Raw genomic sequence first — 16,980 nt, 5'->3', positions numbered from 1 at the left:
AAAAATAAATAAATAATTTGCTTAGTTTGTGTTTTTTGTCTTTTGGGTATTTATTTATTTATTTTTATTTTTTAGTTTTCTTCTACAGAAAAAGTGCTTAGCAATGGCGTATGTCCAAAAACTTACATCAAGTCATGCACTCCCATTGCACAAATCTTTCAAAGATAATAATATTTGTTTAATATGTTATTCCTAATGTTTGATTCCACATCCTGTTTAACCTTTCAACGCTACTCTTGTAGGGCTTTACTAAAGCAGAGCCTCTGAAAGCCGAGTGTTGACAGTTACCTCACCGCAGCCATAACAGGCAGACAGCGGTGAAGATACTGGAGGCACGAGGTGAAGCATTCCTGGATGATGATCAGGGAAAGCAAAAACAGGAAATGAACCGAAGAGCTAGTGCCTCCGTGACAGGTAAAGATGGAGCTCATCCATCTAGCACACGGCGGTCGATATTTTAAACGTCCTACGAAACGGAAATAAGTAAACAGCGTACGTGCTTAATGGTTCTTCTTCATCACTTGTCCAGGTGAAATATTTCATTATCTCTTTGGACAGATATTTGGTAAATCAGATATCTCTCTATTCTGGCTTTTTTCCTACAAAGAAAAAAAATATTCATTTCAAAACCAGTTGCGAAGAAATCGTTTGTAATACTACAACTGTAACTTTGTACAACACTTGGCTATGGTTATTTCCACATATGGAAAACAGTTGTTTTCGATATAATACTGAGTATTTCTTACGAAAACTGGCGGATAGTTTTATATTGTAGTTCTTTTTCAATCGTATATTCACCATTTGACTTTATTATGTGCGCAGTTAATAATGGAAAACTATTTAAGGAACTTTTTAAATTTTGAAGGTATTGGGATAGTACAAAGCATAAATGCTTGGTTAAGAACCCGAACCCAGTAGGTATTACTGCGAAAACTATTATGTAGTGATACCGTTTTTGTCACGTAAAAGTACAAATTATATATATGTATGTGTGTATATAATTTTACACGAATGTTTATGTTCCGTTTACAAAAAAAAAATTGGTTGTCTGTAAAGTCGGTTTACGGACGATAGTTTAACGTGACGTCATAACAAAACATTGATGAAATGATTCCATACTTTATGAATAAAATTGAATCATTTTTATTTTAATAATAAAAGAATAAATACTTGAAATTATACTAGTAATCATATTTTTAAAATGCAAGAATAATTAATCTTTATTGCCGAAATTGTTGTTGTAATAAGCAATGAAAACCACATTAACTTTTCACTTCACTTTATAAACAGTCGAGGGGAAGAGAGTGAGATGCGGCGCAAGCGTACAATGAGCGTAAAGGGACACAGCGTAACGGAACAATGTGCGTAACGGGACACAGCGTAACGGAACAATGTGCAAACGGGACACTTTTTCGTGCGAGCAGCCGGCATTCATTGATATATATTGAAAAAAAAAACAGTGTAACTGAAAATTAAAAAAAAAAAAATGCATACTGCAATCCAAGGATGAGACGAGCTATAGCGGTAAGCGCGCAGATGCTCCCTGGTTGCAGACTAACTGAATTAATTAATTCCCGATCGTTCACGACACCGCGGGATCGGCCAGTAGATTGTGATCTCTCTTCCCCGCCACCTGGAGGCGTCTACAGCTGACCGACTTGCAGTGCGCGATGCTCGTCCGGAGAAGTAACCGGTTATCCTCGTTTCCACCCGCTCGCGAAGCGCGATCTGACCCGGCGCAAACGAACTAGCACCCGAGTAGGGATGGCGAAACTTTTCTACACATCGATATACCGAAAAAAAATGCCTATATTTTCGACGTATCGGTTTGTTATAGTACGTTCACCCATCCTTTACTTATCATTGAAAGATTTGTACAATGAGAGTGCATGACTTGATGTAAGCTTTTTGACACACGCCATTGCTAAGCACATGTACGTCTGTAGAAGAAAACTACTGTCTCGTTTCAACTGTTGTTCTGAACTTTTTTGAGGTTCAGTTCATCATTTGTGGGGGTCTTTTTCGTTCTCTTAGTCCATTTTTCTTTGTTTTTCTTTTTTTGTTGACCATATTCCTGTTATGGAATATTATGTGGTGTATATATCCTGTTGACAACAGCAATGTTTTGCTTAATTTTTGTTTTTTGTCTTTTTGTTTTTTGTAGTTTTCTTCTACAGACATATATGTGCTTAGCAATGGCATATGTCCAAAAGCTTACATCAAGTAATCCTTTACTTATAATAAAATTATCATTTAAATTCTTGTTGTATTAAGTTCTTGATGCATCTAAGCTAATAAAAATGAATTGCACTTTGCAACCGTTTTACTGAGTTTTGTAAAGTGCCTCCACACGTCATTACACGTCAAAACACTGAATACAAAATCAATCCATCACATTACAACACTGAAAAATAGTAAATTTTGATATAATATCAGTTAATAGACATACATCCACTTATTTACTTTCACGTCACCGACCTTGTCCAACATTCGATCTGTCACTGCATTGCAATACTGCAACTTACCAACCTATGAAATTCCCTACTGTGAGCTCTTATTTTAGTATTTTTTCTTTCTGTCAAATTTATTTACAAATAGTTTTAATGATTTTTTTTAAATTGAAAATATTATTTTATTCAAATTCGATATTATCGTAATAAAATATCGATACCAAAAACAATATACCGGCATTAAAATATCTATAGCAAATTTTGAACTTTAAAAATCGATGTTTCCGATATATCGATATATCGTTGCCATTCCTACTCCGGAGTCGCTGACGAAGTCGACGACAGAGCTGGTAACTTCTTGGAACACCGCGCACTGAAACTGAATTGAAATCGAAATGTATCTATTAACACTTTGAACTACGTATTAATAACAATTTAATACGTCCTTCTCCATTTTTTTACATAAAGCTAGACAAACAAGGAAAACAACAATCAAAATGGATGCGCGGGAACCTGTAGCCGCCCCTGTAGTCATTTTTTATAATGAAACCTACTCTCCTATGAGATAGGTTGAATTAAATAAAAACTTCCCCCACCCAATTCTTCTATTTAAGGTTAGATACTCCCTTCAGCGATCTGTCTCCCTGCCGTATTTAATGTATCGTATGATTATCCTAAAAAAATTAACAAAGATGAAGTCCTTGGAAGTGTTTTACCTTGTAACTGAGAAACGTGGTCATATTTTACCTTGTGCAATTAAGGTGATATATAGTCTATCAAGTGTGTATCTGAATTGGTTAGCAAAAAAAAACCTTAGCCTTATATGTCGAAAGTCTGATGCTGGATTTTTTTTTGATAGCTTGTAATAAACTCGTTAACATTTTTCATTATGAAGTAAGTGTTAAAAGAAAAGATTTAAACAGCACATCAGGAAGGAATTGACGTTGCACTTCGTTAAGTATAACAAAAATACATTTTGCTATCCCAACGACTTAAATATTATTAACCTGGAAAAGTCAGCACGTAACCACTCCATAACCTTTTACATCCATGCAGAAGGAAGTTTTATTTCAGCAAGATTTACAAAAAACTCCTTGGAAAACTGTGTAGCAATTTTATTTGTAACACTAATAGGTAATTATTTTTTCTACTTGCAATAAGTTACTGTTGACCTGTAAAAATATAAATCTGAGTGTTTTCATAAAAAAAATTGGTTGACTGTAAAGTCGATTTACGGACGATAGTTTAACGTGACAACGTCATAACAAAACATTGATGAAATGATTGCATACTTTAATGAATAAAATTGAATCTTTTTAATTTTAATAATAAAAGAATAAATACTTGAAATTATACTAGTAATCAGATTTTTTAAAATGCAAGAATAATTAACCTTTATTGCCGAAATTGGTGTTGTAATAAGCAATGAAAACCACATTAACTTTTCACTTCACTTTATAAACAGTCGACGAAACAGTTCACGTGTAGATGACTTGTAATTAATTTTAAAAACTGGCGTTCAGCTATAAAGTTTAAATATAATTATGAATAAGTTTTCATATAAACAAATTGTAATCAAATATCTATCATCAATTATATGAATCACCATAACATTTAGTTAATTGTAACATAACCTATTATTACTGCACTCGCCGCCAGCGTAACGGAACACAGCGTAACGGAACAATGAGCGTAACGGGACACAGCGTAACGGAACAATAAGCATAACGGGACACAGCGTAACGGAACAATGTGTGTAACGGGACACTTTTTCGTGCGTGCAGCCGGCGTTCATCGATTTATTAGACGTTGTCACGTCAAAAATGGAAACACAGAAAACACACACACTATCTGCCTCGTCCTATGAACAAACATTAGTTATAATATTTCACAGCAACGTGTCTCAAGATTCATACTCAATCATCGTTAGTGTTAGAAAATAAAAAAATTGCCAGTCAGCTACCAAAAAATACTTTGCACGAGTAATTTAGAATCTTAGCCGTGTGCGCATTTATTAGTAACAATGCACCCTGGTTATCATTCGGTCGAAACAAACAGATGTGACGAGAAACCCGCGTAAACGACGTTTATCTTCAATTCTTTAAAGAATAAACATGACATAATTGCGTAAAGTTATTTTCTAATGAAACAAGGGAGAAAAATCGCTAGTAATTCAAAGGTCTCTGGTGAAAAAAAAAAGTGATTTCCGATATTTAAAGGAAAAAAAGGAAGCTTTCTCCACGAGTCTATTTTACTGTTGGAATAATTAATGTTGGATCACTCAGAATAAATGTCAAAAACCTCATAACACAAATAAAAAACATAAACTTACTGCAGTAGTGACTTACCATAAACATTGCACTTTAGATAACTCGTAAACGGCGTCACCTACCTGAAGAACCAGTCTTGCGCTAAGTGTGTTACAGCTCATGTATGCGTGAGCACGTTTCCCCCACCTTTTTACAATACCGGTCTAAAACAAAATCACACAGTGCACTGGGATGCAAACATCAATGCTACTTTTTTTTCTAGGTAAGAGTATAAATAAAATATTTTTATTTAGAGTTTATAAGATATATTTTGTTTCAAAAGTTAGAACTATATATAAGAAACTTTTCAGTGCTTTTCATGACAGAGTTTCAGTAAATAACAATTTATTTTAAATATGTTCATTATTTCTGGCAGGTGATAGATTACAAATAGCTATTAAGATTATTTACGTTGAACTATAAACGTTTGTGTTTGTTTCACATTTAATGCGACGATAAGTACTGGGGGAATAAACAAGTAAAGGGGTGTTGTGGACACCAGGACATAGAGATGACTGCACCTGCAGGCCGGATGGGTTCCTGGAAGATATTAACGCTCAGGCCAGCCGCTTAATAAACATTACATTAAGGGTAATTGCAGTCTAAGCCTCGGGAGCTGATTAGCAGTCGACGGAGGACTTAGAAAACACTTTTGGTAACAGGAAAGTGCGTGTAGTAATTTCACGAAATGGGCGAACGACCCGCTCCTACAGTCTTTTTTTTTTTTTTTTTTTAACATCTTTTCCGTTTATTAAAATTTCCACAACTCGTATTACGTGGAAAAAGGCATAAAATACGAGAATGGAAGAATTAAATAATTAACCTCTACTTATTTTGTTTTGAATTTTATGCATATTCTATCATTATTATCTGCATTGGATTATTAACATCTCCACGTTTACGCCAGAAGTCGAATCATAGTGGAGTTATAATTTTCTAATCCATAACTTAACGGTTGATAACAAACGTCCGAAAAATTTCAAGCATCACCCGGATTTCAAGACCAAAACCATAATTTTGGAGACATTTGAGTCCAAAACAAATTTATCCAAGAGAAGGGAGTAACACTTTTAATTTCCGCATATTTTTGTGACATGTAACTAATTACAATTAAATAATTTTCCTACAGCCACAAATTTCACGGTGGTTGTAGAATTTAATTCAATTAAACACAATCCAGACGTTCAGTGTTTCATCTAAATACTTCCTCTATAATTGACAATAAAAATGTATTGTTTAAACCTCAGCTTTAAAGAAACATACATACAGGACTTTGGAAGCAGTTTAGACCAAAATTCGCACAGAGGTTGTCGTACTGGGAAAATTAAGAGTTACAATTGTTTCTTGCGTATAATTTAAAGTGCTGGTTTTAAATTCAGTTGAGTTTTCATGATTTCACATTAGAAAAAAACTTCCCAAAATATATAGTACCTTATATAAAACGGAATCTCGTCGTTAGAATTTATATAATTAACCCAAGTGTAACTTAAGTAGCCTGGCTTCTGGATTGTAGCCGCGTCCTATGTAGGTGAATTATTCGCCAAGGACGCGGCTACAACCCAGAAGCCTAGCTACTTCAGACAATGGCCGCGAAAGCCTGCGAACATTCCAAGTGTAACTTACCAAAAAAATTAATATCGAATATTCCTAAGTTAAATTACAAAAAACAAAACAAAAATTGTCAAATTTTTGGTTTCTGATTAGTATTTAAATATTGTTGTTTTAAAGATCATAATTTCAAATATTTTCTAAGGATGGCCCGCGAACCCGCACCACCTTTATCACTTGTGGCGGAAGGTTGTTTATTAAATTTCACCCCCCCCCCCCCCCCTAACCAGACCACAAGGGTATGATTAGAGACCGGAAAAATTCGCAAATTCATTTCGCGATAGGCTAAAATACAAATCGTTATACCTCAGTGCTGCCTCTGCTAATTGGTTCACAACTCACCTGGCTGACTCTGGGCCAATGAGAAACACCCGACCAAAGCTTTATCGAATCACAGGTTGCTTCGCTGGAACGTCTCACAAGACAGCAGCCAAATGAGTGGGTGGCATTTGACCGAGTGTACGTAGAACTATGGAGTTCATCCTGCAGGTCATTGAACCCGCAGAATTTTTTCCGGTCCCTAGGTATGACCCCTCTCACATATATTAAGAGCCTCGTAAAGTCCAGGGCCGGCGCGGGAATCAGGTCCCGGATGTCGCCGTGATTTTGAGGACGCGAGCTGTATCAGGGCGTGTCCCACGCGACCGTGTAGGGGTGGGGGGAGAGGAGACACCGCAGCCGGGATGTTATTGGCTATCGGGAAGCACATCTCATGCCGGCGTGGAATGTGTGCCGCCCCCCGCGGGGGCGGAGGGACACCCACACACGCCTGGTTCCCAAGGTCACGGTGCCGGGACGCCAACGGACGCCGGGGCGTCGGGTTACAGCGGGTTGGTTCGGCGCAACAGCGGTCCAAGCGCCGCCCAGGGGCGCGTCTGCGTCGGTCAGGCGCTTCCAGCGCTGTGTTCCCGTCGTGCGCTGGGCAAACCCCGACATCTGAGCGGCAACCACGGCATTGCACGGCGGAGAATTGAAGCAAGTCCCTTGAGCGCACTAAGAATGAATTTTAAGGCATAATACATGCGGCAGAGATTCTTGAAAGCACGATAAAAATGAAAAAGACTTAGAAAAATTACTAAACCCGGCTTTTCCGCCGAGGGTATTTATTAAAATACTCCCCATCGTGTTAAAGTTCATTAAACAGTTAATCTTTAAGTTTCCTTTTTTTGCCTCGTGATGTTTGGTTTACACCATCTGCCACAGATCGCAGCACCGTTCATTCGACTTCCGTTCCGTTCACGAAATTAACTCCTACCAAAATGCTTTGTACCGAGAGCTAAAATGTTACACATAAAAAAAAAAAAACACTATCCAATAAGCACACTGTTGGTAACCACGCGACGTGTTACGCTGTGGCGGCACATCTGACGCCCATCCATGAGGTCATGGTTTCAATTCCGGTTACATGCACCACAAATGAATCTCTTTTCAAGTGGTTCACTTCGTGCGTGCTAAATGGATTTTTTTCTCTAAACCTGACATATCTGGTCGGCAACGGTCGCAAAGCTGTCTGACAACACTCAAAAGTTACAGACGTCGATCAATTCGTGATTTACTAGGAAGTTATAATTTTTCAAAATGGCGGAAAGAGCCTAGACTTGACCGACGGTCTGTACCACATGGCGGATCGCGCCGACTGCGACGGGCTGTAGCGAGCAGCCGGCACAGAAGCATTCCTGCGGGTGCGCCGTCCAGCCCTTCCCCTGTCACGCCTGCCCTGATTAGCAAAATACCTGCTGCTTTTAATAACGGAGAGCGCCCGCCCTTTGTGCGGTGGACAGCCGCCGCGAAAAAAGCGCGTGGGGGGGGGGGGGGGGGTAAAACAGAACTCAATTACAGAGCAGTCTTTGTGGTTCACATGGTCGCGTTCGCTTCTGGCGAAAACAAAAGGTAGGTTTCTTCGCCTCGAGTTGTTTCTGTTCGCCATGAGTGCGTGTGCAGTAGCTTAGCTAACCCCGTAGTCACTCAGTCTGTATATTCATCCTTAAGGCCATATTTCACATAATATTTTTCCTATATAAAAGAGTTTAAAATAGATGTTTTAATATTGTAAATGTTTCTTGTTTGAAAAGGAAAGTTAAAAAACTACCCTTGGAAGTGGATTATTTAAGGTTTTTTTGGTAACAGTTTTTTAATTAACTATTCGTTTATTTCCGTAATAACTTGTATTTGACGTGATATATACCGTCTGCACAACAAAACAATTTATTGTGAAAGCGATAAATCAATTGCCAAATGTGTGTTGTCCCCGAGTGTCGGTTTAATTAGTCTATAAGATTTTGGTGAAGCTGCATTAATCTACCGATGGAAATTTTTCAGATAATGTTAGTTGATAATTTTAAACATCATCTGTAAAAAATATTGATGTGATTAATTTAGTAATTTACAACACCCAAAACACACCTATCAAGTTTTGCAACTCAAAATTGCTTATATTTCACTTGCCTATAACACTCTTTTCTTGGACTGTACAGTTGTTGAGCCTGTGTTGCACGCACCCACTGTATGTCCCCTCCTCAGACAGCAGACTGGTATCTGATCTTGAAGATTTATCACAAAAAAAAAAAAAAACACTTTTCGAAGGATGGCAGGGAGAAGTGAAGTGAAGTGAAGTTTGTGGAAATAACTGAAAAAAAAAAAAAATATGTATTAAAATTGCACATAGAGGTTGTTTTTTTTTATTTTAAAGTATTAATGGGTAAACAGATACCTCGTCCACGAAAACGAAATAACCAAGAGAAGAAAGCTGTGAACGAGATCTGGAGGGGAAGAAGAAAAGCAAGCAGCTAATTTTTACAATAAGGCCAATAGAGGTCAAAACGCAAATTTTACCGTTCCTGCGATTTGAAAACTTCTAAAGACATCCGAGTGGTGTATATTAAAAAAAAAAAATTAAATAATACGTTTAGGATGGATGGGTGGTTCTATTTCCGTATTTAGTTTCTGAACTGTATTTTTAGGAAAGTGAAAATGGGTAAAACTCATAGAAGCCAATTATTATTTTTTTTATAAAGTATAATATTTTATTTCTATACTCAAAGGTTATAATGCACGTTCAAAACAAGTTCCCTTGAAAATGTGCTGGGATACTTGCCAATAGCATTTCTGAATGGCGCAAAACACTTGGAATGCATGGACGAATTTCATACATTCAACAAATTCAATAAACTCTTTTGTTAAAAACAGTATATTATAAACAACACTTATTAAGTTGGCAGTACTAGTCTGTGCCTTATGGTTGCCAGACGAGCCTCGAGCCTCCAGAGTGAAGATTCTTGAAAGCACCCGAGGGCCTTGCATCTTCATCTCTCCGCCACCTGATGCAATGGCTACAACTCTCAGACTTCCATAACTGCTAACTGCACAACGAGCGTCGCACTTATCACACCACCTCACTGACACACACACACTCGTACGGTGCGTGGTTTTAGTTTGTTAAGTGGGGTGAAGATCAAGAATCGACGTTCAAAATTCTCAATTGTAAACTCGCCTCTCCTTCAGTTCTCACATTGCCTGACTTTTCTAAGCGTTTTGCATTGCAAGTGGATGCGTCTTCCTTGGCTCTGGGAGCGGTTTTGGGACAAATGGAAGAGGGTAGGTTGAGGCCCATCGCGTATTCCAGTCGGGCGCTCACAGTTTCTGAGCGCAAGCTTAGTGCTCATGACAAGGAAGGTCTTGCATGCATTTATGGTATGGAAAAGTTTCAAACCTGTTTGGGTTGTTGTGAATTTGATTTACATTCTGACAACCAGGCTCTGACATGGATCTTGAACCACCCTGATCAACTGGGCAGAATTGGTAGATGGGCGATGCGTCTCTTTCGTTTTAAGGTACAAAATAAATTAAGATAATTGGAGTAGGGGGAGAGAGTATGCATGGCTTAATAAGGAATTGCTCCCCCTTTTGGTTTGTTAACCAAGCCCTCTAAGCCTGAGTCCTACCGGCCTGGGGACCCCACGGGCGTGGATACGGATACGCCGTATACACGTAACAGGAGAGGTGTTACAGATCTGGCTATGTCCAGAGGCCGAGACTACACATCCCAGCTTGTTATTATTATAAAATATTTTTTAAATAAAATTCAAGTGCAAAAATATCAAGTGTTTTTTTACTACCTTGTCGTTTATTTTTATTACATACGTGATTTCTAACATTGATATGATATCTTATCATAATATAATTCTTAATTAAATTAATTTTTCGTAATCTTGAAATTCGTAACATCATTGGTAGAGACCTGTAAAATTCGCGGATTCATTTCGCGATAGGATATAATCCAAATACGTTTGACATTATTTCGCTTCAGTGTTTGGGCCACAGTTTATCTGAAGGACTCTGGGCCAATGAAAAAATCTTTAACAGAAGAATTTATTAGCGAATCACGATCATTCCATTCAACAGGTGTTACGAGTCGGTAACCAATCAGCAGATGTAATTTGCACGAGTGCATAGATGATAATGGAATATATCCTTTAGGGATTTTAAATCGTGAATTTTTCCCGTCTCTAATCATTGGTGACTCCCCCCCTCCCCCCCCCCCCACGTTTCCGTGCATTGTTGAAGCAGCGAGACAGTGAGATGTTCCGGGATATATGTCTCTGATTCCAATCACCACCTTCACCCCCCGCCTCGATCAACTAACCAGACAAGTGGCTTGTGGTGGGGGGGTTCGATTGGGGAGGGGGGGGGTTGAGTGTGGGAAAGGGGGGGGGGGGAAGAGGGACAGCCGTTCACGAACTCCGGCTGCGGCGACCTAGTCGCAAGTTTCGAAACGACCGGCCGACGCCGCGCGACCCATTGGCCGGTCACGGAAAAGCGTGCTTCCAATTAACTAAGAGAGGGAATAAAAAATAAAAAACAAAAATTTCCCCCGCGCGTGGTCGAGTGATTGAAGAGTTAGTTGCAGGAGGAAGGGAAGGTGGGAGGGGGTTGTGTGTTTGTCAGGTGGAGGGAATTACCAGATTGTTCGTGACGGATACCAGCCCTCACGGGCACGCGACCCATATACCAGTCACGTGTGGCCTGGGTCTCGCACGAGTGTGGTCCGTGGACCATTGCCGCACACGCAACAGCCCTTCCTTCACTTTCGAGGCCGTTCCCGCAACTGCATGGAGTCCAAGACGGACATCCCTGAAGGGGACGCACCACAACGCCGAAATACCACAACGCCGAATTACAACAACGCCGAATTACAACAACGCCGAAATACATAAACGCCGAAAAATGTCATTGCAGGACTGCCACAAAGGTTAGGTTAGGTTAGGCTAGGTTAGACTAGCCTAGGTTAGGTTAGGTTGTGGTATTTCGGCGTTGTGGTACACAGCAGTTTTCTAGCTGTCGGCGTTGCGGTAAATTTGGCCTTCGGCGTTATGGTATTCGGCGTTATTGTACGTTCGGCGTTGTGGTATTTCGGCGTTGTGGTAACGACCATCCCTGAACATCTCACTATCGCACACGCTGCTTCCACAACGCACGGAGACGTGAGAAATTTGAGGTTACGAAAATCAAGGTTACGAAAAATTAATTTAATTAAGAATTATATTATGATTATGTACAGATCATATCAAAGACATAAATCACGTATGTAATAAAAATAAACGATAAAGTAATAAAAACAAACACTAGATTTTTTTTTGCAATTGAAATTATTTTAAAAATATTATATAATAATAATTTATTTTCCCCTTTTTTACATTTTGTTAAGAATATTCACTTAATTAACCAGGAAATTTAGCACTCACGAAAGCAAGCTTGTATGAAAGTGCATCTAGTCACTTCAAATTACATGCGGTATTTTTGACAAGTTTAAACATTTATAAATGTATAACAACTGAGAAATAAATATATAAAATGTAACCTAAGAAACCTTACACCTTAAAAATAAAAACATACTTGACTTCCACCACGGCCAAATATTCGCCTTGAACGGGAGAGTTCAGCACTGCCGAGCTAATCCGGGCGCACCGCCTGGATGGACACACGAGCTCTTACACCGCAGTGGGCACTAAGGGCGACATTGGCTCACGCATCGCACGTCTCTTCGCCTCTGTTCGCCAGACGGTGAACTGGCTTGCAGTGTCTCCATGGGACTTATAGCGGCGACCATATCATTTTAAGGGGGATATTAAAGATTAAGGTCCCTTACACCATTTGCAGTGCCGCAAGTAGAATTTTTCACACCTTAAAACGTCAGTGAAAACAACCTACATATTTTATCATTTCTCACTAGCCTGTCTGTAAAGTCGGTTTACAGACGATAATTTTACGTGATAACGTCATAAGAAAACATTGATGAAAAATTGAATACTTTTTTAATCTTCAAATATTATTTACAGTTAGGTGCGTCACAAGCCGAACGCTTAGGCCGATCGTGCCACTCGGCTCAGGCGGAACGTGACAATGAGTCATGCTTTTTTCGTGCGTGCAGCCGGCGTTCATCGATTTATAAAACGTTATCACGTCAAGAAGTACACGTTATGGTTGAAATCGTGGGGCGGAACTTGCAAAGACAAGTGCGCAATGGTTCTTAAATGCTATTCGTAATCAGGCATAATCAAGAAACCTTGACTGGTTTGTGAATGAAGCCTTAACACTAGGAGCTCTGCACACAATTAGGCAAAGCAGCCTGGCTTCACCTTTAACCGCAGACAGGGGCGCAACAAATAAATTTCCAAAAGGGGGGGGGGGAAATATACCTTTTTATAAAGAATCATCGATCCCCCCTATTGAAGCGGGGGGTCCGGGGGTCCTCCCCCGGGAAAATGTGTATTTCAAAGTGGAAAATGGTGCTATTTAAGCAGTTTTATTATATAAAAATTGATTACACAGCACTTTCTTTGCCCCCTTTTGGCCCCACTTCAAGGTTTCAGAGGGGGGGAGGGCAAAATACCCTTGCCCCCCCCCCCTCCCCTGTTGTTGCGCCCATGACCACAGATGTGCCTTCCACCACGGAGGTACGCACACACAGGTTCCACAGACAAGGTGCAGACTTTCCAACGTTAGATTATCACCTCCAATAAACACAGCGTTCTTCGTGGTCCCAGATACCAACGCTGGATTCCGTAATTCCAAGTTTTGTGTCCTCGTTTGTTCACCGGGAAAACATTAGAGACCCGGAAATTTTGCGAATCCGTCTGGCTGAAATCCAAAGCTTTATGTTTACCAACGCTTCCTTTTCCATTGGCTTATTTCTGCACAGAAAAAAAAAGTTTTCTGTACTTTTACAAAAGATTCCTTTGGCAACCGGTTGCCAAAGAAATAGTTCGTAATTCAACAAGAAATGTTTTGTTACTTTTGTACAACACATGGCTATGGTTATTTTTCATATATGGAATACGTTTTTCGAGGTAATACTAATTATTTTTTTTCGAAAATTAGCGCATTTATTATATCTTAAATGATGTTTCATTCAAAAATTATTATTTTTTAAAACTATGGAAAAGATAAAGGAATAATCAGAAAATGAAATTATTTTGTTTTATTTTGCTTATTAATATGCTCAGTTAATATTCAAAAGCAATTCAGCGATTCAGAGGACTGTAGAGTCTATGCTGGAGATGAATGAATGCGTGAATAATTTTCCGGGTTCCTAGGTTGTTACAGGGTCTCTAAGGTCGATATTACAAGGACACAGAAATAAGGGTTTAGGTACTGAATATGTATAACTGTATTCCTAGTGCACGATAGGACACGGCCAGTCCCTTTGTTTTTAGGTAAAAATTTGTTTTCCTGTACGTTACCGAGCTGTTGCCCAAATCTCGCGCATGCACAGGGCTCACTTTTTCGTTCATTTCATCCAAATGACGGACCCGCGTCTGGAGGCATTAATCAAGCGTGTTAGGTTACCTTGAAAAAACTAAAAAAAAGTTACATTTTTGTGCGATGATGCTGCTATCTCTATCTAGTATTATTCTTGCCCTAACAATCATGTCGATGGGTTGTTGCGAAACGTCTGTCAGAATGCTTTGAAAACCAAATTTCTAGACTCGCGCAGGGCACCGTTTATTTAAAACTTATTCGGGATTCGAGTTTGGACACGTTCTGGAAAACGGCCCCCGGGGGGATAGGTTACGGTCCCAACAAGGCAGTGCTTAATTCGCTACCTTAACCGGACGTTTTGGAATACCGCCCTAACTATATCTGGAAACGCGTGGAGGGGGGTGTTGGAGGATAGGAGGGGGTAGTATGTTTTCGCTTGACACATGTAGCCTAATGTTTCCCTGATCCCGGTCGCCACCCTAGCCGGCGGGAACCGGTCCGGTGGCTACATACGGGGGGGGGGGGGGGGGCGAGCTGGGAGGGAGCTCCCAGAGGGTCCGGGTCGCCGTCGACGGGGTGCTGTCATAACTTAGAAATACACAACTTAGAAACACATAACTTAGAATTTTCTAAGTTATGACTTTCTACGTTATGACGTTTCTAAGTTGTGTGGTTCTGCGTTGCGTGTTTCTAAGTTACGTGTTTCTACGTTGTGACAGTTCTAAGTTGTGTGTTTCTAAGTTGTGATAGTTCTAATTTATGACTTTCTACGTTATGACGTTTCTAAGTTGTGTGGTTCTGCGTTGCGTGTTTCTAAGTCGTGACAGTTCTAAGTTGTGATAGTTCTAAGTTATGACTTTCTACGTTATGACGTTTCTAAGTCGTGTGGTTCTGCGTTGCCACACCCGCCCCACGCGGCCTCGCCTCGCGACCAGCTTCCTACCTACCTACTCGACCCAGCCAACATTACATTTGAAAACGGAACACTGGCCAGTTTCCCACTCTCCTGCCTGTATTGGTTTACTTACTAAACCATTGCTTTTGGCTTGATTCGTCTGTCAGCAACGCAGATGATACCTATATATATATATATATATATACATACTATATATATATATATATCTGTACTAGATGAATTTCCCGGCGTTGAACGGGCTAAACACATCATAATGTAAGGAACATCACTACCTAGTTTTAAGGTCTGTAGGACATAAACTTGAAAAACTGGAAAAATGTTTGATTTTTAAAGTTCCGTTGATTTAAAAATCTCGGTGCGTCAAGGCTACGCATCAGCCAAACCGGGACGCCAATCTTCAGCTTCATTTCGTGGGAAGGCAGGTGACCCGTAGGGAAGACGTGACGCACCAAACGAAAGCGCGTTACAAATTCAAGGCAACCCCATCCATTGACGAAGTTATAAATTAACCTGTTATTGACGCCTTTAGTTCGCTAGCAGCCACGAGCTTCACTAGGCGGATGGGTTTCGCCAAGGAGGACAGGAAATTTCCAGACCTTACTATATGACCGTGTGGCGGACGTAGAGAAATGATACAAACCCACTGTTAGTGTGTCTATGACCTCATTCCTATGATTTTCTGATATTAAACTGTATTAAAACCCCTTTTTCACTCTCTTACGGATTGAATTTCATAATTATATGTAGTATATGTCAATCTACGGCCCATAAACTATCTATAAGATACGTTACTCCGTGAAAGTAGGACAAACAAACAATCACACTTTCGCATTCATAATATTAGTGGGGATTACACCTACCAGATATATTGTGAAGTCAAAAAAAAATAATGTCACCACGAAGTGACATCCATCATTAACAGCAAAATTTATCTGGCATTGGAAAATAGTTTTGTTGTTACTAAATTTTTTTTGCCACAAAATATTGGGTATTTTGTGTTTTGCGAAATATTCTGTGGTGGCCACAAGGTACGAACGTGTCAACGAAGCCTCATATTAAGTATATGCCAAGAGTTTTTAGTTTGTATTTACCGATAAATTAATCTTCTTAGAATCTTTTATGGTTACAGTTTTCCGAGTTGTGTAATATGTTGTTAAAATGATAGCAGGCTATCGACAAGGTTTGGGTTGTCCACAATTATGATTGTAAGTCCGTTGTCACAATGCGCAAATTTATCGTCCGTAAACTTACACAGGAATCTGAAAAATTCACGTAGATCCTTGGATAATCTGTAACCAGTGTTCATCCTATATTTTAAGATGAGAATTTACAGCCATGTCCGGCGTGGTAGCACAGCTGCAGGAATTTCTACACTGTTAAAAATTTTCACCTTAAACTTACGAGGAACAGTGACCTCTACGATATAGAATCCAAAGTCCGATGCATACTCGGGCAAATCTCACCTGCCCATTGTCTTTCAATAGGTGAGATGTCTCGGCTTGGTACTTATTTAATTGATGGTTTCTCGTTGGACAAGAGTTTTTTTTTCTGTAAACTATGTATCTACCAATAGCCGATGCAGCTTAGAGATATAAATGTTTAAATTTTATCCTTTAGTGAAATGAAACGACGAAATTTTTGGGTCCCTAACTGATTACAAATTATCAAGAAATCATCGCATATCTTCGTAAATTTACGACTACATTTTTTCTTCTTTTTTGAGGAAAATATCACCAGAATCACATTCTAAGCGTTAACAAACTTTTAAATTCTTGTCAAATGTACGAATAAAAAAAACATTTTTTTCCTCCATCGGCGTGCATATTTACAAAGTTAAAAACAAAATACAAAATTCAGGAATCAGAACCTCCTGCCGAGACGTGGCAATAGGCCGAAAATCACTATACCGAAAGGCACTAGAATGAAAGGCATTAGACCG

This window comes from Bacillus rossius, chromosome 5 (assembly GCF_032445375.1).
Source record: "Bacillus rossius redtenbacheri isolate Brsri chromosome 5, Brsri_v3, whole genome shotgun sequence".
In the NCBI taxonomy this organism is placed as follows: domain Eukaryota; kingdom Metazoa; phylum Arthropoda; class Insecta; order Phasmatodea; family Bacillidae; genus Bacillus; species Bacillus rossius.
The sequence above is the reverse complement of the archived record's forward strand: the minus strand, read 5'-3'. Positions refer to the sequence as shown.